This window comes from Diprion similis, chromosome 3 (assembly GCF_021155765.1).
Source record: "Diprion similis isolate iyDipSimi1 chromosome 3, iyDipSimi1.1, whole genome shotgun sequence".
Classification (NCBI taxonomy): domain Eukaryota; kingdom Metazoa; phylum Arthropoda; class Insecta; order Hymenoptera; family Diprionidae; genus Diprion; species Diprion similis.
Window position 1 is genome coordinate 3,415,360 of NC_060107.1, and position 24,662 is coordinate 3,440,021.

A 24,662-nucleotide genomic window follows, 5' to 3' on the forward strand; every position below is an offset into this window, starting at 1 on the left:
CATACAGAGAAAGAATTTCATTCCCTTGGCCAAAAATCAGTAATTATTATTAGAATAAGTACATATCATTTGATTGGTCAAAAAAAATTCTGGTCAAAACAGTAAAATTCGAACTACGAAATAAAACATATATCACGTTCACTTGAATTGATCAAAAATTTCTTTTGTCATATTTGATTCGATAAATTCGATTACATAATTTTTTTTTCTTTTCCACGCATGTAGCTGATAACGACGAGAATATTCTAGTCTTTTAGTTTCATTGTACTTTTCTGTCAATCAATACGTTCTGATTCCAATTAACGCACATATTTACAAGTCAAATAATTCCATACATTAAACGGTACACATATGAATATTATTCATTAAGCTCCGTGCCCAACGCTAACAAGACAAGTATTTTTACGTTCCTTTAAATTATTTATTTACTTTTCATTGTAACACAGGAGCAAGTGTTTGCTTTAGATGACACGATCGAAAAGAGAGTGAAATAAAGAGGGAAAGGGGGAGGGAGAAAGAGAGAGAGAGAGAAAGAGGGAAGAAACCAGCCCAAGTCAGAGGTTACAGCTATTATAAATAAACCTTTACATACGTGTAGTATAATGTATATACCTTGCATGGGCATTGGGCATATATAAATTTTCAGACAAAAATTTTTTAAATCCCAGAACTGCTGCTGCCGCCGCCGCCGCCGCCGAGCAGTCGGCCTTTCTTTTGAACCACCAACCAGCGCGTCTTTCTCTCTCTCTCTCAGTTTCGTCCTGCTTGCTTCTTGTCTGCCCGCTTGCCCAGCGCAAAGGTTCGTTCTATAACGGGTGACGTGAAATTGAACAAAGTATCCACCCGGTTCGATCCTCGACGATTCAACGGATTATGTGAGGTTAAGAAAAAAATTAAAAAAAAAAAAAAAAATCACATCGTTCGCGACGCAAAATTCCAATCGGCATCTGTACTTCCGGATTATAACGCGGAGGGAAAAATTTTTCATTTTTTTAGGAACATTGTGTATAAAAATTTCAAAATATCTAAAACAATCTCTCATACATATACATAATATATAAATATACACTGACATATATATATATATATATATCAGTGAAACACAGTCATCATTCCTGACCGCAATACGTTGTTGCAGCGTTATCGTGTCTCGGTGAAACAAGAGGAAAAAAAGAAACAGGGTTTTTGGGGGGGGGAGGGGGGGGGGAGGTAGAAAACAGACTTGGATCATTAGCGGTAAGACGGAAAAGAAAAAAGAGAGAGAGAGGGAGAGAGAGAGACAGAGTGTAAGGAAAAAAAAATCCACGCAAGAAACAACGTCAAGTCGTCGTCAAGTCTTGCCGACAATCATCATCATCATCATCATCATCATTATCAGTGCAGAGCTCATACGGACATATACTAGATACCTATGTACACCTGGCGGCATACATGTCATGTACACACACACACACACACGTACACATATGTACGCGATCGCATGCACGATCATGTTGTCAGTCTCGAGGACGACAGCAGCAGCAGCAGCAGCAGCAGCAACAGAGCGGCGTGTCTTCAGAAGTTTTTCTTTCGAAAGGTTTTGCGCGTGCTTTATACCTACATACGGTGGTGCACGGATAAATGTATTCACCTACTCGCAATACATCATACGTCGTGAGTACGTATGTACCTTTGAGAGTTTAATTTTGTTATCAAATCATTCAAGTTTGATCTTTATATCACGTAAATAGTAAAGAAATATATATATAAATATTTATATATACATATTTAACCATGTAAAAATGAAATTTAGAAACGACGATAATAATTTATCGCAACAATTATCAGGGACCACCCCGTATATGTACATACATTTATATATAGGTAATAATATGTGGACATATAATGCCGGTAAAAAAAACGCGTGCATATTGCCCAACGCGTTTTTCATTTTATTCATTCATTCTTAATTTTATTTCCCCCCCCTTTATCTCAGTTTCTCGTCCGTCTCCGTCTGGTTTCTAATTACCGGGCATGTTTACGATTGTAGTTTGCCGCGCGACGCATGCATGCATACCTATAACAATAATAATAACAACAATAATACAAGGCGGCGAACAACCGATCGAAGAGGTCGACGACGCCTCGGCAGTAAGTTCTTCGTCGAAAGCGGGCGGGCTTGTAGTTTTGTCCGCATGCACGCATGCAAATTATTCATCGAAACGGAATGAAGTGTTCGCGTATTTAGAACATGAGACATACATAAGTGCACTCACATGCGGACGCATCCAACGATATTATAATAACATCGCAAACAACAGGTGGTTGCGGATAAACCGATAATAAAATTTCAAATTTCCCGCGCTCAGAATATTCTGTAACCCTAGAAACTAATGTTCAATAATGCATTTCCATTTCGGCTAACTAGTTTTTTTGATCCGAAACAAAAATGCGATTTCGACTCTATACGAATTATGTGACAATGACTCGCAATCTCTCACTCACGTCGACTGCATCGCTAATCAATTGTTACATAATTGGTATAGAATCGAGCTCGCGTTTTTTTTTTTCAGTACGAAAACAAGTTAGCCTAAAGCCTAAGGCATTAATGAGTTTTACTGTACCTATAAGAGTGTATCCATTTCAGCTGCGAGCGATTATAACGAATTCAAGAACGCTACACAGCCTATAGAAATTCATTTTCTCACAATTTTCGAACAACCATAATAGCTGTGGTATACAGAACTACAACTTTGCTTAAAATTGGGATCGAACGATGTGACCGCTCTTCAAGGTACTTTAATATTCTTAGTTATAAAGAAAGCGATTGATTCGAGTTGTGGGGCAGGCATTAGGAATCAAAAATTCTCATAGAAAATAAAGGCAAAGAGGGCGTTGAATAATTTTCAGAAATCACAACGTGCGATCTCGCATGTCGTACGCAATTATTAGGTTACATACTCGCGCAAACAAATGCTAGTGAAGATTGAGTCAAGTTTCCATCAAATCTGTTACAACAGGTAGCCATTCGGCCAGCTAGCAAAAAGATAGATAGACAGATAGATAGATAGATAGATAGATAGATAGATAAGTGGTCAGCCTATGGGTATTTATTAGCGATATCGCATAGATAAAAACGTCAGCTGCGTCAACTGGAATGACATACCTTATCTTTGCCGAGATCCATTGACGGGTGTTTTGAAGTGTTTTAAGTGAGGGGTTAGGTTAGCTTGGGTTAGGTTAGTTCGGATATAAGTTAGACGTTACTCGTATAAACCAAGCACATTTTAAAACACAAGATTGATTTAAGTCACAAGCAACAAAACACTATCGCCACAGCAAACAAACAGGAGCAACACTAACCAACAATGATAATAATAATTTATATGCCTCCAAGGCGTAAAATGAGAATTTCTTTCAAATTTTTTTTTTTTTTTTTTTTTCACTTTTTAATATTCAACATCTCGTTTCTCTCTCTTCTTTCCTTAGGGTAGAAATCAATTAAACACAAACAAACAAACAAACACATACAGTATTTAGAGATCGATACAACGTTTTTTATTCATACACTTCCTTGGATCGAATTCATTTATTTATATATTCCATATCGTGATTAGTAATTTCTCGACACGATTTATACATTCCAGTGTGTGTATACTACATGCATCATGTATAATACGATATAACAGAAAGCTGCACTTCTCGCTTCGTTAAACGTACATAAACGGCGTCGCTTTGACCAGCGTTGAAGTTACCGCGCTTTAGCGTTGATTTTCCAACAGATTTTTTTTCTCTGATTGTTTGTTGCACAAATAATCGTCTTCTCGACACTATATCGAGACACAGAAAGTTAACTGATGCACCAATTTTACGCGGCCAATATCGGCGAATACGATAAGGAAATTAAAAAAGCACACACCGCACTCTGATCACATTGATCAAACAATAATTTTCAAATATATATGAGAATAAAATAGAACTCATATCATATTTCGCAATATATATATATATATATATATATATATAATATAACTCAACACTGTATAAAAACTGCACAATTTCGCATACCCGAAACTAAAAACAAAACAATAAAAAAAAACCAAAAATAGGAAAAACAATTAATATTACGTATTTATTATTATTATTATTATTATTATTATTATTATTATTATAAATATATATTTATACACATAATATAAGAGAATCAAGTATTTATTATCAACTTTATTTTTTGCAATTTACAAAAAACTTGTTAAGTGTAAGTTGAATAACGTGATTTTAACGTGATTTTTTAAGCTTTTCTAGCTGTTGGTAGAACGTCGTCAGTGGCAGATTCGAAAAACACTCGTATTATCTGCGCCGCTGCGAGCCGGCAACGCGTCCTTTTCAACGTCTGCCGTGAAACTGAACCAAGAATGTTGGCTGCACGGTTACGCTGCTTACCGCCGGCGAACCAACGACGACCAAGAGAAGAGAAGAGAAGAGAAGAGAAGAGAAGAGAAGAGAAGCTGAGGAGGAGCGGCCATGCACAGTGACCATGTGCCGACGACGCTCTCCCTCTTCCTCTCTCTCTTTCTCTTTCTCTCTCTTCGACATCCCTTCCAACTTCCTCCTCCGCCCTTCGCTCCTTTTTCACTCGTCCTATCTCTCTCGCTCACTAAATCTAACCTCCCTTCGAGTAAACCGAATGATATTTAAGTGTGCGGCAGATTATAGAGAGTAAGGAGTTGAGAAGAAGTAACTGATATGGATTTTGAACGGCAAAAATTGTCTACTAAAAAGTGACAAATAATGGTTCCAAGAGTCACCGGAATGGCGCTGATAACCAATCAGGCTTCAATCCGATTGGTGCTTCCTGAAACATTTGCTACAGCAACGCCATCTTGATTCGTTAACGCATAAAAAGTCATATTTGGCTACTCAAGTTTCTAACTTTTTTCTTTCAGTAGATACGTTGAAAGATTTTTTCCATTTTTTTTTTTTTTTTTTTTTTTTAATAAAACTTTTTCGACAAAAAAGTGTGTAAAATTTTTTATTTCATATCCTTCATAATTCATTCAATAAGGGGTTAAATCGCACTCTGCTTCAAAGTGTGGACACTTTCTATACACCGAGATAGTCCTCCTTACCTTTACCTTACCCTCCCCATATACGGCGGATGAAGAAGATCGCTTCGCCCGAACGTAGCACCAACCTGAATGTATGAATGTATAGGTGCATGTAGGTACAAGATACACAAAAGGAGGGGAAGGAGGGAGGCAAGTCCCAGGTACCGTCCAGGTATAAGGCGGAAATTCTTTGAAAGAGCCCTTTAAACCTTGTACCACAGGGTAGGTGTACCGGTGGCCCCACGAATCCAAATTTTCTCGAGGAAATTGAGCATACCGTTTACTAATTCGTCACCCCGCCCGTGTGAATCCATGAGAAATTAATAATTATTCCTAGCAATTTTTTTTCACCTAACCCCGGCGCAATATGATATATTATTACTTGTGTATTAGTTCCTGTTTAATTATCTTTATTCTTGATGGTTGAATCTGTTTTTTTTTTTTTTTTTTTTTTTTTTTGGTTTTGTCTTCTCTTGACGATTCGTAAGTAATTATTTTTATTGTATAATAATAATATTCATATATGTTTCTCATACTACAGCGTGAATTTATTATACCCAAGTATATATATATATATATATATAAATGTATATATACATTTATATGTTTACATGCAATAATAAAAATGTACTATTTTAAAATTTCAGTGTCATTCTTAGATTTATGTATGTATATACTATATATATATACGTTGTATGTTACGCATACACCTGCAATAAATACTTGTAATTGTTTGTTTATACTAAAAAATTTTCCCCTTTTATTTGTTTATTCCTCTGTTTTTATATTCTTTTGAGGATCATCAGGATCAGGATTACGCGCAGCCTTCACCAAAAAGAGGACAAAAAAAAAAAGAAAGAAAGAAAGAAAGAAAAAAAAACCACGTTTACATACGTATGTGCGTACGCAATCGAATGGAGGCCGTGTGTAAAGGAGGAAAGAAAGGCAGTAGTAGATAGGTTAGGTAATTGGTCCACCTGGAGCACAAAACCCTTTGTTTTACAACCGCTTTCATGCATGAGCGCCACCGCTATTTCAATAGAATTCCCAGATTGGCTGTCCCAACCAGGCACACTGCCGTTTCACTAGCTGTAGTTAGTAGTAGTAGTAGTAGTAGTAGTAGTAGTAGTAGAAGTAGTAGTAGTTTAGTAGTTATACAAACGAATGAGAATTATTCGGTTCTCCTCTTTTCAATTCAACAAATAATATGTAAAAAAAAAACTGCACATGCACACAAATCTACAGAGTTTTGTTTATTATCTAGATCGATTCTATTCCCCAAATCAACGTTCCATACGTTGCAAACTCGATAAAACGTTTCACTGTTAGTTCTAGAAACTGAGAAACTGTCTCACTTGCGTGTGTAGATTTGAAGATCAATATTATACATATCGCAAACGAATTGAGAGAGAAGAAGAAAAAAAAAAAAAAAAAAATCCCAGTCCGTATGACGTTTGCCAAATTTTTACACATTTCGAAATACCCTGTAATTCAGATTTATTAGTGTGTGTGTGTGTGTGTGTGTGTGTGTGTGTGTGTGTGTGTGTGTGTGTGTGTAATTGTACAGATATCATTTTACAACGATTGTTTAAATAGATGTGAATACGAAATAAGAATGTTATTCCCACGTTGTATACAACACGTGTACGTGGTATGTATACAATATTTCAACGTGTTATAATCTACAGAAAACATCAAAAAGTATTGTAAAACCTCGGTCATTAGCTGCTATTGAGTTGTTACACGTTCCAATACGTTCGTAAAGATACGTGAATGGTTTATACACGAATACGTTAGACACGAGAGTATAGCCTCTGTGTTCGTAGGTGAGTGCGTGTTTTCTCACGTTTCAATTTTCTTTTTTATTGGCTTTTTTTTTTTTTTTTTTTTTTCTCTCAAAGTTTTTCACTGTTGCATTGTATTGTATTGTATTGTATTGTATTGTATTGTATTATACGTATACATGCACAGGTATGCGATGTTTATATATGAATAAGTGTAATAATAGATGAAATATAGTAGTGGTGGTATATACATACATATACATTACATATGTATTGTATTATGTATATGTATATATGGATAGGTGCGGAGTAAAAGTAACGAAGCATATACCTAGCGAACGAAGGAGATAAGTGACAGTGAAATGGGAATGCATAGATGAAAGTAAATGTACACGTTTATTTTACACACACATACACACACATACACACGTGTGAAAGAGCGTAGCTTTGATCTTGCCGCCGCACGCGATCTCGGCGCCGGACACACATACGTAGGTAACTATACCTATATGTAGAGAGACATACGTATGTGAATACATATAAAGCCGCCTACCTATAAAGTCGCATCACCCACCACCCACACAAGCCGTGTTCCCGTAACCGTCAATTTAATATCCCTCTCCGTATGATAAACATCGGACAACTTTGCCATATTATACGAAACACATGCGCATATGTTGTAAGTGTGTAGGAAACGTTATACGTAACGTAAATGTTGTCTGTAATTTTCATTTCAAATTTTATACACGAAGTTGTGTGTGTGTATATATATATATATATAACATCGTCTCTTTACGCTTTAATTATATACGAACACTTTGCTTGTTTGTATCCAAAACTTTGATCATTTCCGACGTCGGTGATATGATTTAATCCGTTATTATAAAGTGTATCGTTTATTATCCATTCATGCGATGAAGAAGAAGAAGAAGAAGACGAAGAAGGATTTGTTTTTTTCTCTTTTTCTATGGGGTGTATGAAGTAGAAAAAGTGTTTAAAAAGAAAAGAAGAAAAAGAAGAAAAAAAAAAACAATCTCGAGCAATGGATACCTACAGTGAGCACAAGAGTTAATAAAGAGTTGAAAATAATGTTCACCACTATAATAATACAAGAGAAATGAATCTGATCGATCAAAATGCTTCAAACTCTTGTGTTTCTGCACAGATTCAAATATTCTTTTTTTTTTTTTATTATTATTTTACTCGTTGTCCAAATCCCCGCAAATCCTCTTATCTTTGACTCAACACTCGATTCGGACTAAGGGTCCTGTAATTAATCCCTAACAACAATTTGACACTAAACGTTTGGTAAAATGTACAGATAATTTTCTGTAACATTCAAGAGCTTAGACATGCAGTGTAATGAACACTTGCAGTTTGATCGATAGATCAAAAAATCAGCTGTGGTTTAAGGAGGTTTTACCGTAAAATGAATTGACATTTAAGAAAAAAAAGATGAAAGAGTATGTCAGACGTTTTTTCACGTAGCACGAAACTGAGTTTAGGGTCGGGTGGTGTCAGATTTGTTCGCGACAGCGCATGCGCGCGGTGCAGAAAGGACGACTTTAAACTCCTTGGACTGGAAAGTGGTATTTTCTATACTCCGCGAATGCGCATTCGCAAACTCACTCTACCGTCATAAAAACGAGTATTTCGTGTATGTAAAACAAGTTTGAAAAAACGCGTAAAACATGCTCGCGTTTTATAAAGTACTTTTTCCATATTGCTGATAATTGGTCGTATAATGTCATCGGTAGATCGCAGATACCAAAAGTCTGAATTGGGACGCGTTAACGCTTTGCGAATGGTAGTTAAAGCGACTAAAGGAGAGTGCGAGACGCTGTGGCGACGGTGACTGACGATGCCGAATGATAAGAGAAGAGAAGAGAAGAGAAGATGAGAGGAGAGGAGAGGAGAGGAGAGATGAGAAGAGAGGGAAGAAGAGTGTGGCGATGCGGGAAAACGAACGAACGAACGAACGGGGGAAGGAGAGACGTTAAAGCGAGTCAGCGACGGAAGGGAGAAAGAGAGAGAGAGGGAGGGAGAGAGAGAGAGAGTGGCATGAACGAGTGAGTACGAGGACACACAACCACCAGCAAACGAACTTCAAAGGACTCTTTGATGGTTCCCGCCGCCTGCTGCCATCCCGAGATCTTGATAAGCCGGCATTATAAGTCCGTTGTATCGTATCGCGGCAAACCAGTTTTCCTTCGACTTTATTGTAATTAAATACATACGTCGGGTCAGCGGTGCGGCGTGAATATCATCCGCGACGCCGTTTCTACATCTGCCTCGCACAAAAAATTCCTCTGATTTCCTTAAACCCTTTTCTCAACTCTTTCCTTTACTTTCTCTTCGAAGCTCGGTATCCCAGAAAGATTATTCTCATTCTTCTGTTTTAACCTGAATTCAAAATAGTTAGACTGAGGTCCGGTGGACAAGTTAGACACAAATGTGTATGATACGTCCTCCCTAAATAACCAAACTTCTATCACCGACGCCAATCGGTGTCAGTTCGTAATGTGACACGTAATGTAAAGAAATGTGAAAGCCTATTATTCGTTAATAAATATTATTCGTTGCGATATGATTATTCTTATATTATTTCGGCCAGACAGGCCATCAACCAGCTCTTAAAGATACCAGACTTCAATGGTCATCTCGCATGGCTTCGTCGTACATCGCGATTGCTGCTTTTTTTTCTCTTTCATTTATTGTATAAGGTAATTAGCTTAAAGGCTACTCGCCCTCCCCTTCCCCCCTCCTCGCCCCTCCTCCCCTTAGACTCTCGTATCCATCTCACTGCGCAATACGAAACCCCGTTCAGTCTGCACGATATCGTATCGAATCACTGTCTGTGCCTACATAGTCGTTATAATCTGAATCAAGAATTACGCAAAATTTACCGAGGGTGCGACCCTCCGACAACCAACGGATTCGATTATTAGAACCGCGGGTAATAAACCCTTGTTAAAATTAGATAAGATCGATTTCCCCATTCAAGAAATTTCACATAAGAATAAAAAAAAAAAAAAAAACTCCTACGATTAATTCAATCACAAATTCAATGAGTTTCTAATCTCATTGTCAATCTCATTTATACTCAGTCGGTAACAGTGATGCAGAACGCATATTTTGTATACAGAGTGAATTCCTATAGACTTCACGTTTCTACGCGCACCCGCTACTACAATACGAGAGCATTTGTTTTCCAGGGTGACCAACCATCCCAAACGACAGTTCACCATCGCGATGTATATAACCTGAAAATTTTTTTATCAGACAACTGTCACAGACATCTGTCAGAATTTTTTAGTTTACCATACATCGCGGTAAACTTTCGTTCGAACTTGTGACAGTTGGTCAGCCTGGAAAACAGTTGCTCTCGGGCTGTTAGCGCCTGCGCATTAACCCTTTCATTCGTATATTTTTCCACTCAATATTTTGGTCCGAATTTTTCTACTCGGGGGTTTTTGGGGTCGCTGATCACAAATCTGGAGTTAGAATCTAATAATTTATACATCCAAGATGGCAGATCTAATACGACGGATGTAAAATCAAAAAAAAAAACTATCAAACTTCAATGATTTTGGCCAAAACCCGTTACTCAGGGGTTTTTGAGGTTAAACAAAGTAACAAGGATCGTTTGAAGTTATAAACAAACTGCGATAAGACTAGGAATTGGAAATTTTTGAGTTGGGACACTGAGCCTCCAACTGTGACTGAAAGGGATAAATTTTAGCCGACGACAGAAGGTTCATTCGTCGTTCTCCAAGTCCAATTATAATAGATTATATACTCTATTGTGTAACTATAATGTGTGTATAACACGTGAACAGAAAAGTAGTAGTTCAGCCAATCATCTACGTCGTACATTGTACACCTATACATAAACGGACTACATAAATAATAAGGTGCATCGTTGAGGATAGATTGTAACAAGCAACGGGAAGAGCGGAGAAGAGAAAAATTTCCGCTTCGACGACAAGATCCTGATCCTGGTAATGATCAGAATCCTATGGACGAAGGAGGCGACCCTATGTACTGAGGCACTCATGTGTATATAATACACGTCGTGCATGCAAACGCACACAACGAGTCATGTACATACATATAGTATATATATATGTATATATATATGTATACACATAAGCGCCGGAAAACCCTGCAGGACACAGTTTATCGGCGTCCCGGCGTGAACAATAGAATAAGGCAAATGTCGAGACCGCGTGCGACAGCAGCTGACGATGAGGTGGTGGTCAGTCGTTCGTCTCAGAGACTGTGTGTGCAGCGCGGCCGTTCACCAAAGTTCTTTCATCTTTGCCGCCCCTTTAGTCGCGCACTTCCCGCACCGGGATTTGAAAAGAGAGATGCAAAAAAAAAAGGAAAGAAAAGGAGAATATCTGCGCTTTTCTTCTTACTTGGGAATTTTTTTTTTTTTTTTTTTTTTTTTTTTTTTACATTGTATAGTAATTTTTACTGCAGGACACGTTGTATTAAAAAAATTTATAATCATACCCGAAATATGGGTTGAATATAGAATTTAATCGAATATAATACATTTATCCAATTCGAATAATAATATCTGCACGAATTGATTATAGAAGATGTAATAATATATAGTATATTCATGATAATAAATTTTTGAATATAAAATTTATATCCTTAGTTTTTGATTTATTTTTTTTATTCAATTTTTTACGGCAAACTTGTGATGTTCTTTCGGTTGCAAAACGCTGAGTATTTACTTTTTATACTTTAATAATTGTATAGGAATTTTCATTTCAATTATATTACTTGACGATTCAAAGCTCACAATTGAAAACGAAAATGAAAATGATAAAGAAAACATCCAAGTATATAGATATAGCTATTTGATAATAAAATTGATCATCTATCGAACAGAGGTTCTCAACGATTTTTCACGGAGAAAGTTGTTGAAAAGAAAAAGGTAAGAAGATGAAGGTGGTTTGTGCGATAACCGAGAAAACATATTGTGTATTATTATTATCATTATTATTATTATTATATATGTATACAAGAGAGTAAAGATCAGAGAGTAGAAAATGCGACACGGCAAAGCGGCATCTTTGACTTTGTGAAACTGCCCTCTCTTTATAAACTCCAGAAGAGAGCTAGGCCGAGAAGTTTCGCGCATCACTGCGACGATTACGCCTCGATGCGTCTTTCCTTCCTTGTTTCCTTAACTTTTCTCCATTTCTTTAGCTCCGTTTTCGGGGCTTCTCTTTTTCTTCTTTTTCTTATTATTATTATTCTTGGTTCGTACCCCGCCACCCTTTTGTAAACATAACCTAAATGCCTTCATGGCGAACGGGCGATCGTCCTTTTTAAACACATCGAAAACGCCGAACGTAAATATTCGCAATAAAAGTTTTCACGTGAATCGGGCAGAAGAACAATTTTAGATTTGAAAAACTGGCGACAATGAATTGTCAAATACTGAAAATATAGACAAGAGATACGTTTTCAAAAAATTGATTTGCAGCACCATTTTTTCTCCCATCGTAACTGAAAATATCAAAGCGTCGTTGAATATTCAATTTTTTAACAACACGGACATTGATTATGATCAACAAATGACGATATAGTATAATGTTGAATTAACTACCGACGAAGAAGAAAAGAAGAAAATCTGTTTCACCGATTTTATAAAAACAAAAATAATCAATAATTTTTATCTAATTTCATTAGATAATATTCTCATATTTTTTTTTTTTTTTTGTATATTTAAATAGCGAATACAATACGTCTAAAATTTGACAAATACTCAATCGACGACGATAAATAAAGTATTCGAGTATCGACGAACCGATTGAGCTGTTATCTCTCACCTTCCAGTGTATAAATAAATAAATTCAAATAATACAGTTAAAGTGAAAAGCTGTGAGTATAGCTATTGCAGAATGAATATCAGAGTAAGCGTTAAGAGCAAAATCTCGTACACCTGAATCACCGTGAATTCCCTAATTCCGGATAGGTGTGTGTAGGTGTGTACACCTACGGCGATACGAAGGGTAAGAACGGCGGCAAAACGGAGCTGGCTGCTGGTGGTAAGTTGAAACCTCGAGTTATTTCGCTCGCGATTCTCTTATCTCGGATCGATTTCATTCGCGAACGCGAGACTGAGAGGTTATATCATGTGGTGAAAAGAGACTTGGCCGAGTTAAGTATACACCTTATATACCTATATATATATATATATATATATATATATATATATATATATTACTGCAGGGACGTGGTGAGCAAAATTTAACTACAAGAAAGCAGCGACGCAAAAAAAAAAAAAAATTCAGAGGAAAAAACATATCGAATGAAAAATGAGAAGAATAAGAAAAAGAAAAAGATATAGAAGAAAATAGAAAAAAAAAGAAAACAGCAGAACCTAATCTAAATTCGGTGATCCAAACCCGTTTAGACAAATGAAAAGTGCGAAGGGAACAAGTAAAAACAAATATCGTGACTTTTATTTTTATTTTTTTTTTTTTTCTCGCAAGTGACGCGGTTTTTTTGTTTATTTTATTTTGATTTTTCTTTTCTTGTTTCATTTTTTTTTTTTTTTTTCCCCCTTCTAATTACTACATATTCAATTAGTCGAAGTGTATGATAATCTGTGTGTATAAATAAACTTTTCACGTACGAGGGGAAGAATTGTTTGTTGGTTTTCTTTTTTTTTTCTGTTTTTTTTTTTTTTTTTTGTTCCTTCTTTCTCTCCTTCTTCTCATCGCCAAATTGAACAATATTTTACACACATCCAGTCGGCGCGTTATAAATTTATTCTACCATGCGGCGAGAATTTATTTTCATCCGTTTATCTTTCGCTTGCGAAAAAAATTGGAAAAAAAAAAAAAAAAAAGAAGGAAAAAAAAGAGAAATAACTAAACAGCAGAGAACAGTGGTCATTATTTATCTATTTCTCTTTTACTTTTCTAATTTTTTTTTTGTTTTTTTTTTTTCTTCTTCTTCTTCTCTTCCTTCTTTTCGCTAATGAACGTCACGATCGATTGAATGGTTTACAGTAAAAGACTAGAATAGTAATAGAGACGTGTTGTACATGGGGATACATGCAGTGGGTGTATAAATAGAATGACGTTGGCGTGATAAAATGTATGTACAATACATTGTGGGTACCGTGAGAGAAGAAGAAGATAAAATAATAAAAAAAAAAAATAAAAATAAAAAAATGAATGAAATAAATAAATAAATAAATAAAACTGTAAAAAGACGATGATAGATTAACGAATATTGATATTACCGGAGGAAAATTTTTTTATTCAACTTTACATGCTACATAGTGAAAGAAATGTTGAGGAGGAAGAGGAGGAGGAAGAAGAGGAAGAGGAGGAGGAGGAGGGAGAGAATAAGGAATAGAAAGGAAAGTGTGAAAAAAATTTTTACATCCGAGCAGAAGTTTTCATTATTTTATGCACATCCGCAAGTAATTTATTTTTGCTATAAATCGAGGCGATATAAGGGGGCAGAAGAGAGGGGGTGGGGGGGGGGGGGGTACACGTGGCGAATAAACTTGTATGCAGCAGCTAGCAACAGACATTTATAGGTTAGTATACATAATATTATATGGATGACGGAATAATTTTCAGAGTTTATAATAAGGCGCCTCGTATATTGTAAGCCCAGGCGAGCGAAAAAATTCAACAACGAATATAAAATAAAATTAGAAAGGAGAAACAAACGATTATTATGAACCCACGTCAGCGGGACGAATTCCCAGCCATGTGCGATAATCAGACGGTCTGATTACTTCTTAAAACTTGAAGTGCATATATATTCGTGTGTGTGTGTATGTCTTATAAGGATAACTATGATTATATGGATATAGGTATGTGTGATTATATCATTTCATCTTCTTCTTCTTGTTCGACGTTTTTTTTTTCCTTTCTTTTTTTCTTCTCAATTCCTCTAACACATACCGTAGATTCGACGAGGTTCTCGAGATTGAGAAAAAAAAGAAGAAATAAAAGAGAGAGAGAGAGAGAGAGAAAGAGAAAGAGAGAAAGATAAATAAATAACCTATAAACCTATAAGGGTACCTACATATACTATTTTTTTTTTTTTTTAGTCTCGTGTGACAAAATGTTAGTTTTTGATGTTTTAAGAGCCCACTCCAAAGGACAGTTCAAAAAAAAAAAATTTTAAAAGGTCGCTCCAAATTTTTTTAAATGTCAAAAATCGTCAAAAAATTAAATTAAAATAATTGTATTTTCAGTATTTTGTTTGATTTTTAATTCATGTCGTGGTGTATTGTTATCGATTCTTTATTACTAAATAAGAGGAAAAAAATTTATGAAATTTTTATATGAATATTAAAAGGTCGCTCGAAAATATCTAAAGAAATGCACCAAAAAATTTGAAAAAAAATTATGAGCGACCTTTCAAAATTCAAATTTTGAACTGAAACTTTCGGATACTTATTTTTTTTTTTGTCTATAAAATTATACCGTAACGATAAAGGATGTATAAAAAAAAAAAAAAAAAAAAATCGATTTTTGACGATTTCTGACGTTTTAAAAAATATGGAGCGATCTCATAAAAATTTTATTTTGAACTGTCCTTTGGAGTGGGCTCTTGAAACATCAAAAACTAACATTTTGTCAGACGAGACTCGAAAAAAAAAAAAGTATTCGGTTTTTTTTGCGCCACCCTAATATATATATACATATTATATATATCAATGTGGGAATATATTATTTACCAGATCAATCGTGCAACGCCGCTAATATACGTGCCACGAATTACATATGCATACAATAAATATATATATATAATGTATATATATATAATGTATAATATCCACGTGTACAAGACGTATTATATCTTTGCATATGAAAGGTTGATTTTCACTAACGTTTATCGCCACGTAGGTATACTATATTATACTCGTACATGCCGCTTGTTCGTCATCGCTAATGTAATCCTGTTATACGTAAGCAATATAAACGATAACTCGTTATATCAAACAGTACGCACGTGTACTACGTATATCGTACACACGTCTTGGCATATAATGAAGTACCTAGATAGGTATAAATAGGTATGCTGAAAGGATGGTAAAGAAATTGGGGAAGAGCGAAAAAAGGAATAGAATTTCGATGATTTTTTTTTTTTTCCGTTCATTTCGTATATTCGGAATCTATTTAAAAAAAAAAGTCGCGAATTCCCATTGCTTTCGTTCGTTCGTATTTTTTTTATTTCTTTTCTTTTCATTTTAGAAAAAAAATTTTCTACAACCTCTTTGTAAAAAGTGTATTTTTTTCGCACCGGCGAAATGCATGATATGTATATACATACCATACATGTAATCTATAATGTACCTAAGTGTGCGTGCATCTGTATTTGTATATGAATTTTCACCATTATTATTATTATTATTATTATTATTATTATAACTCATCCGAGACGAATCTCTCTCTTTCTGTTTTTCCCCCTCTCGTGACTTCTTTTTCTACCGTGTCGCCGGGTGTCGGATGCGCGTCAAATTTAGTAATTCACGCTGAATTGAAAAAAAATTCCGATCCGCTATTATGTTGCATCTTTCATCTTCCCTTCGACTCTGCACAAAGAATGAGCAGTAGCGTAGAGAAAAAGACAAGAAAGAAAAAGAAAAAGAAAAAGAGAGAGAGAGAGAGAGAGAGAGAGAGAGAGAGAGAGGAGTTGAAAAGTGAGAAATAAAAATAAAATGAAAAATAAAAGTAGCAGATGTGAGAAGAAGAGAGATATCCGGCCGCACCGGTTAAGGAGCAACAACAAGACAACTGATGCCGACGATGACGACGGCATGGAGGAAAATTATCACCATACATACGTCTATATTATATATATAAAAAAAAAAAAAATTCTTTCACACACGTACAAACACAAACGATGCATTCAAAATCTCGGGTATAACACAGTATAACGTATAGTCCTGTGTGTGTGTGTGTGTGTGTGTATGAAAAAAAAAAAAAAAAAAAAAAAATCAACGTTTTCTTATCAATGCCAAAAACTTTGCGAATTCGAGTAAATTAGGAATAAACGAGTATACGATGAAATGAAAAAAAAAAAAAAAAAAATTTTTTTTAGATAATTCGACTTACAAGTTGTTACGTGTAAATAAAGCAGGTATACATATATAAAAAATACATCACGCTAGCGGATAATAAAGCGGAAACAGTTTGTCGATCGATTTCGGTGGTATGTTATACATGATACATATGTATATCGTATGTGATACACGTAACGCATACGCGTGATGCATTGCAAAAACGTGCGATATATGAAAAGGAGGGGGTGTAAGCGGAGAAAGAGAGACACGCAGAGACAGAGAGAAAGAGGGAGGTTAACGGTTCGAAGGGGAGTAGAGAGACTCCGCGGGCCAGATCGCGAAGAGCACTTAGCCTTTGCGAGCACTTAGCCTTCGGCAGGGGTACGAAGGGGGTATGAAGTCGTAGGAGGGGTGGTGGTGGCCGTGCTCGAGAAGGAAGAGCGGGGGCACTTTGAATCGGCGAGCGGCGGGTGCTCGCTGCTCGGTTGATAATGCAGGTACAATACGAATCAAAGCAATAGTCACTTACGCGGGACACTCCTGAACAATAGAGACAATTATTGTACATGCAGCGCGCCGGAGAGGGGCGGGAGGGGGGGGGCAGGGGGGGGCACACAATGCATCAAACGGACGGCGAAACCGGCGATGATCAACCCGAGGGATATATGTATGTATAGTACGTGCAGGTATGGGAGTCGGCGGAATTGAAGGGGAGAAACTCACCCCCGTGTACCCCCCCGGCCGTTCGGTTTTCGTCGCGCCGTTTCTCTCGGCTCTTATCTCCTGTGTTCGTTTTGCTGTCCGTTTGTCTGCCGGTCTTTTCTGAACGTACCCCAAATAAACAGGATTCGCGATCTCCTTTTTTGACAACCGAAATCGGTTAGGTTATGTTACGAAAGAAAGATGTCACGTGGTCAGTTTTTACCGACCGAGTTCCGATGCGAGACCGAGAAATAATCGCGATAACCGCGAAATCGGTTAGGTTATGTTACACAAAGATCATGTCATGTGGTCAGTTTTTACCGACCGAGCTATATTATTGTTGTTATTATTATTATTATTGCCATACATGTATGTATATACGTATCTACATATCAGAGTTGAAATAATGAACAAATAAAAAAAAATAAAAAAAAAAAAAAAAGTTTATGTACCTTAACAAATAGTATTTTGGCAATTTTTTCCTCAATTCGAATCTGATTCAGACAATAGAAACATGTACCCATTCTTGTCACAAGTATCTCGCTAAGATGTTTAATACAAAGTTCGTAACGATGTAAAAATTTGAATTCCAATTTGAGCATAAATTCGGCGAAAAGAAAAAAAAAAAAAAACATTCCCCGACTTTCCGGTGATTTTTGACCAGATAAAAGAAAACCCGTGACTATATTATTCTTGATATTCCTGCACGGTTTCCACGGGTAGAATAGAAATGTGGAAAATATTTTTCTCATTTATCATATAGTTATCCTATTTAGGTGTAAGCTGTTACTTGCAGGGTATATGAAAAGAGATTGACACTCTAGTCGGGTAAAGGATCAATTAACGATTGCAGCGCCCTGCGAATAATGAAACGAAACATCAATAATTATTCTTAAAAACGTTTATTCTATGGGGTATCAATGAGACGAGAGTTTCGCGAGAGTATATTTACCCATAATCACCAACACCTTGACTGACAATGAAAGACGATGGATCGGTGTGACGCGTGGTGTGCATCCTTAGCGATTCCGTATGACGGATTCGTACAAAGTGCATGGCAGTTATACGTGCATCATATGATATGTATGTACACACGCTTAAATACGTATATGCTATAGGTTATACATGCATGTGTATTTTATATACATTATAATATACATGTATGTACGTAAAGCAGAGACGCCGCCTTGCCAGGGGGACAGTCGTTATACGCCCACTTGAGCTCTCGTAAACCTTTGAGAATTGAGAAGAGAGAGAATGCTTTTGTTTCGCACGGATGTATACCGTGTGTCCACGAGAAAAGTGCGCATCTTACGCGCGTGCGTCAAGTCGTTTGTATTTTATTGGCCGACGGTTACCGCCTGATTGAGCTGCAGCCGACGCAATACCAATCGCGACTGTAAGAAAATGTCCCTAGGAGCCCATAGCTAACAGTCTCAAAGCAATATACTGTCAGAAAATGTCCCTAGGAGCCCACAGCTAACAGTATCAAACCTGTATACTGTCACAAAATGTCCCTAGGAACCCATAGCTAACAGTGTCGAAACTATATATTGTCACAAAATGTCCCTAGGACCCCACAGCTGACAGTCTCAAAGCTATATACTGTCAAAAAATGTTCCTAGGAGCCCACAGCCAACAGTGTCGAAACTATATTTTGTCACAAAATGTCCCTAGGAGCCCACAGCTAACGGTGGGCTTCTAGGGATATTTTCAAACAGTCGCGATTATTATTGAGTCGGCTGCTCAATCAGGCGGTAACTGTTGGTTAATAAAATGTAAACAACTTGACGAACGCGCGTAAGGTGCCCACCTTTCTCATGGACACACGGTATAACGTGTGTGTGAGTGTTTATACGTGTGAACTGTGCATGTACAATGAACATATTGTGCACTTATCTATGTATAGTCATATAATACCTATATACCTAGGTATGCACGCACGTCGTGTAGGAGAAAACCTGCAGATATATTATTCTAAGGAACCAAGGCATGTACAGTACAGTGAAGTACAGTATAGTACGCTTTGTGCCCCATATTATACGAGGGTAGAAAGGAGAAAAAAGAAAAAGAAAAATACCGAGAGAAAATGGCAAAACAAACGATTTATTTCACGCTCCCTGTATATGTATTACTAACTTTCTCGTTGTTTACAATGCAGAACTGTTCAATTAATACATAATACGTACGTAAGATAAATTTTATTTTTTTTTTCTTTTCTATTTCACCATCATAATCCTGACAATATTTCGATTTACATAGTACAAAAGTATGGATCGTTAAAGAAACCTGCCTATCAACATACGAATTTATAACGCATTGAAAATTATCTGCTATTATAATCGATCTGAATCTGAAAAAGTTAGAATAAACAAGAATTATAGCGTTTAAAAAAAAATCTCCCAACATTTAGGTTATTTCTTGTGCCACTCAATAAGTCAATTTTTCCTTCACCGTATAGTCGCGTGTCAAATGTGCGTGAATTTATAAGCAGCCCGTGACAAAAAATCAATATGAAAAAAAGAAAAAAAAAAAAAAAAAAAGAAAAAGCCCGCGTGGTATACAGAGATCTTACGTGGATAAGAATCATCCCCCCCATCCCCCTGCCCCCCCCCCCCCCCCGCCGCGAGCCGGCCAAAAATTTAACCTAGTCACATATCAGATAACGAAAAGATGAAGATCGCCGGACGGTTTGATACCACGTGCTATTGCAATCGGTAGGAGAGGAGGGAGGAGGGAGGGAAGGAGGGTGGGTCGTGCGGCTAGTTCATACATCATTTGATTTCCGTATCATCAAAGACTTTGGCAACGGTTAACTTTATGGTACACATAAGCTCCTTGGGCAGCAGACGACGCGGGGCGAAATGTACACCTGCTACCCTGCACGTTACCCCGGACTTTCCACTTTCCACTTTCCACTTTCCACTTTCCACTTCCAGTTTCCCGTTTCCCGTTTCCCGTTTCCATACCGTAGAGCCGCAGAGCTCACCGATCGCCTCTCTGCTCTGCACCCCGTATAAGCCTTGCCTTACACCCTAACCTTTGCGCACTCCACCCCTAACCTTAGGCGCGTTTGTCCCGCTTGTGCTCTGTTGCTGCTGGTGCACCAAGTTAAAGAGCTTTCGCGTTTGTGCCGCTTGCAGCTTTGCCTCTGTGTATGTGTGTATGGTTGAGAATTAAATTTCATTTTCTCGGCCGTTTACCCTCCTCCCCTGCTTGCCCCTACCCTACCGCCAGTTTATATATCTACTCCCACAAAACAGGGGAGAGATGTACGTAAACGTATTAATTATACACATTATAAACGCGCCACGCGTACGTATATTCGGACATGTTACTTGGGAAGAAAAAAAAAAGTCAACGAATTTTTAATTGACCTCATATTGTTTGTTCAAGCTTTTTTTTTTTCACTATATATCGATCATCGCCGTTATGACGACGACTCCGAGATGAGTTCAGTTTTCTCAGTTTTGTTGGGGGTTTTTTTTTTTTTTTTTTTTTTTTGCATTATGTTTTGGTTTTTTCCTCTCTTTGTTTAAGGATTGTCGAAGTTGAAATTTCATTCGACACAAAGTGTGAAATTCAAATTTTCATTCCGACGGTTCATTTCAATTTTCTTTACTTTTATCTTGCACGAAGAGATTTAAAAATTTTTTTTTTTCCATATTCTTGAAAGTTTTTACTATTTGGAACTAAGAGAGGAAGAAAAAAAAATTCAATCAATCGATCATGCAGAGATAAATATAATATATCTATTCAACGCAAAGACTTCTCGGGCCCATGCGTTCTTAAAATTTGCAAAAAAAAAAAAAAAAAAAAAAAAAAAAACAACAACAACAACAACAACAACAACAACAACAACAACAACAACAACAACAACAACAACTTTCTCCAACTTTCCAACACCGTGATTACAGATTGCAAAAATTTAAAAATAACGACTTTATTCACTCAACAATATTTTTTCCCCCATGGAATTTTATACGAAATCGCGTGCCGTTCAGATGCAGAAAGAAATTCGAGAATATGCAATTTTTGTAAATTTCACAGAACACTTGACCGTCTCTAAGCGATGTTTATCGAGTGTTTGAAAAACATATATATATATATTATAGATTATATAATTCTAATATTTAATCCGGCAACTGTAATAAAATCACGATTTTATTCTTCATCGTGTATTACATATATATATACAATATTCGACATTTGCATATCAGAGACGAGAATTTCCATCCAACCGAACTTTATTTGCTGGGCGTATATACCGTACATCACCCTTTGTACGCGTGTAAATAAAAAAAAAAAAAAAAATATGCTTAACTTGCCGTAACGCATACATTGAACTCTGAAAGAGAGAAAGAGAGAAGTGCATATAGGATGAGGCAATTAAACCGTGGCGGCATCCTTTGAGACTAAAAATCATGACCATTATTATTATTATTATTATTATTATTATTATTAATAATAGCAGAATTATTATTATTATAGCTGTTATTATTATTGTTATTGTTACTCATCGTCATAAGTTTATAGATATTATTGCAGATATACTATACTTGTGTATTATATAATACAGAGATGAGAGACGCAGCATCTGTTTACTATGAATAAACACACAGATAAGATTTCTTTTATTTTTAATTTTTGTTGGTTTTCCTTCAATACAATCAATAAGTAAAAACTTCACGCTGTGATGCTTGTTTCGCCCACGGTCATATTAACACTTATCGTTAAATACGCGCGGTGCGTTCTGATCGCGTCATATTTTTATACGTCATACATCAGATACAGAGAGAAAGATTTATAGATGTCTAGACGTCGTTGCATACGCGTGTATGTACGTATATATTAAATAAAATGTACGTTTTCTGTGTTAAATGTAATTATTTGCATTTCGCTCTTCGTTATCTTTCTGTTTGTTTTTGTTTTTTTCTTTGGTTTTTTCAAGGTTTTAAAAAGGAAGTCATTGTAATCATCCGGTAAATGAAAAGTTAAGTTTTCACTATATCTGGACGTTTTTTTTTTTTTTTTAGTTAAAACAATCACCTCCAATAATTTTTCAATTTTTTTTATCCATCGGTTTTTTTTTAACGGCTGATCACGAGTTCGAAATCAGTCTACGATATCCAAAACGGTGATCCAATATATGGTGGAAAAAAAATCTAAGAATATTCCGATTTTTTGGTAGAAATTGGTAGGCGGAAGTTTTTTGGCTCACCGATAACGAATCCAATGTCAAACTTCCAAAATTTGTAATGGCGGATCCACTATAGTGATTCAAAACAAAAAAAAAAAAAAAAACTTCATATAATTTCATGTAAAATGATATCCGAGGGCTTTAAAATCTTTAACCACGAATCGAACTTTCATTTTCAGAACGTGAAGTTGGAGGTATTTTTTTTTTTGTAAAGGTTCTTCTTCTTGCGAATCCCCCCCCCCCCCCCCCCCCCCCCCCTCCACCCACCGAATTAATTATCACAACCTACGCCGTATAACATCGCATACCTAAATTTTATTTCTGTAAAATTCATGCATTCGTTTTTCTTGTTTCAAATTATTCGGTAGGTACGATCATTAGGGGCAGCCCTTGTACATAACACTTGACGGATTTTCCAGGTTGCTTCGTTTGGTCGGCGGTAGACGAAACGACGGATTCATTTTAAATAACAAGTCGTCGGTAAAACTCCATGACGGTAGCAACAGCGGCCAACGAATGTAAAACGTGAAGCGAGAAAGAAAGGAAGGAGAAAAAGAAGAAGAAAGAAAACGAAAAAAAAAAACAGAAAAAAAAAAACAAAAAGAAGAAATTACGTTACAGCGGAAACAAATCTACGTTAGAGGAAATGAGCGTGTGCATGGAGTGCAGGTAATGTAACGGTTAAATAATTATGCAACGTAACATCAATTATTATATATGTATATATATATATATATATATTTTTTTTTATGAAAAAATTTGTGAGTAAGAAAGAGAAGAAGAAAACGAAGAAGAGGAAGAAAAAAATAAAGAAAAGACAAGAAACCTCTTCCCATTATACGCCCACATTGAATCCATATATCGAGTATGCAAATTTTATAGTTTAACGTATATACCTACACAATATACGAGTTTTAAATTTTTCTGTCACCGTTAATTTATTATTGTGTATAGATATAATAATTTCAAATAGAGAGAGAGAGAAAGGGAGAGAGAAAATAAAAAATAGACATAAAAATTGGAATCTTGATTTCTTCGTTTTTCTTTCTTTCTTTCTTTCTTTCTTCCTTTCATTTACAGGAAAGATTAAAAGAATCTTTTCACTTCTGGTTATTTCTACTCCTTATATATAAAGAAGTATAGGTATAAAGTATATAATTTTCTCGTACATATATATATATATATATATATATATATAATTCTTCTTACTTTTCCCTTTTGATTTCACAAATTCTGAAGTGACGATCTTAAGGCTAAAACATTCGAACTGCTACGCTGCGTGTACAAAAAGAAATGAGAAATTTTATCAGTAATCGGTTGACAATGAGAAGGAAACTGCAAAACAAAAAAAGAGAAGAATGCATAAAAATTGTGCATCCATAAGAAAAAAAAAAAAAAAAAAAAACAGACGAAGTGTTTGCGTACATGTAACACAAATCGTAAGCTTTCCTCCTCTTCCCTTTCCTTTCGTTATTCCCTTTTTCTTCGCTTCTCTTCTCTTGCTTCGAATGAATGATGTTTGAATCAGTAACGTTAATTCGAACCTTTCAAGATTATTCGAACTTTGGTCCACCACGATAATTCAAACCAAACTCATCATTTCAAAAGCCAACTTCTCGAGAGAAAGTCATTCTTAATTATATTGGACAATAATAATCCCCCCCCCCCCCCCCAAAAAATTTCGTTTAAATACACATTAACGATTGCCGAACTTCAAAACCTGATGTTTTATTACGTTAACTTTACACTAACTTCAGCCTCATTCTTTCTTTTCTTCTCTTTTCTTCCAGCCTTACTTACTGCACATCGTAAAAAGTTCGATGAAT

At 36.0% G+C, this 24,662-nt stretch overlaps 1 protein-coding gene across 3 annotated transcripts in view; it reads right to left on the bottom strand.

Annotated features, from left to right (window-relative positions):
- Positions 1-24,662, bottom strand: part of LOC124404329 (axin) — a 56,553-nt gene that overhangs the window by 26,689 nt on the left and 5,202 nt on the right. Inside the window, exon 1 of one of the 3 annotated variants that reach the window (XM_046878376.1) lies at positions 3,146-3,283. The exons of the other annotated variants lie outside the window; for them this stretch is intronic. The gene's annotated coding sequence lies outside the window, so the exon portion shown is untranslated. Of the gene's footprint in view, positions 1-3,145; positions 3,284-24,662 lie in introns of those variants that run through there. 3 annotated transcript variants of the gene reach the window in all.